This window comes from Anopheles maculipalpis (assembly GCF_943734695.1).
Source record: "Anopheles maculipalpis chromosome X unlocalized genomic scaffold, idAnoMacuDA_375_x X_unloc_137, whole genome shotgun sequence".
Classification (NCBI taxonomy): Eukaryota; Metazoa; Arthropoda; class Insecta; order Diptera; family Culicidae; genus Anopheles; species Anopheles maculipalpis.
Window position 1 is genome coordinate 7501 of NW_026060455.1, and position 860 is coordinate 8360.

Here is an 860-nt window from a genome sequence, read left to right on the forward strand (position 1 = left end):
TGGTGTCGATAACCAGTCGCCGATCCTCGAAATAGCTTTTCAGCATCCTCTGCAGCGACGACGGTACCCCCTTGTCCCTCAACGCGCTGGCGATGGCCTGCCAAGGCGCGGAGTTGAACGCGTTGCGGATGTCCAGGGCAACCACCATCAGGCAGCGCTTATCTCGGGCATTGGTACGATGAAAGGACATGGCCTTCCTGCCCGCTTCGACAACACGCTGGATCGCACTGATGGTGGATCTGCCCCGCCGGAATCCGTACTGTTCGTCCGATAATCGTTCCGTATCTGGTTCCTCCAGGAACTCGTTCAGCCGGTTAAGGATTAGGCGCTCCAACACCTTGCCGAGTGCATCAAGCATGCACAGCGGCCGGTAGGAGGAGCTTTCCCCGGGAGGTTTGCCAGGCTTTGGCAGCAGCACCAAGCGCTGCCTCTTCCAGGGCGCTGGAAACGCACCCCGGTCCAGGCAGTCCTGATACAAACGGACGAAAACCTCCGGGTACTTCCTAATTGCCGTCTTAACCGCAGCATTGGGGATACCGTCCAATCCAGGCGCTTTCCTATTCGCCATTGTTCCCACGATGCTAAGCAGCTCGTCCGCAGTAACGGGGGTCAGCGATGTCCTCTGCTCCTCGGTGTCCGCACTTGGCAATTCGGAGTCCGGCCAGACAACAGGCGGATGAGTTGGAAACAGATCGTTGGCAATCTGTTCCAGTACGGCACGGTCTGTCTCCGGTGGCACAAAGCTGCCACGAAGGCGAGACATTACCACCCGGTAACCAGCCCCAAACTCATTGGTCTCCGCCTGTTGTATCAGCTCATCAAGCTGTGCACGCTTGCTGGCCCGGACAGCCTTCTCCACC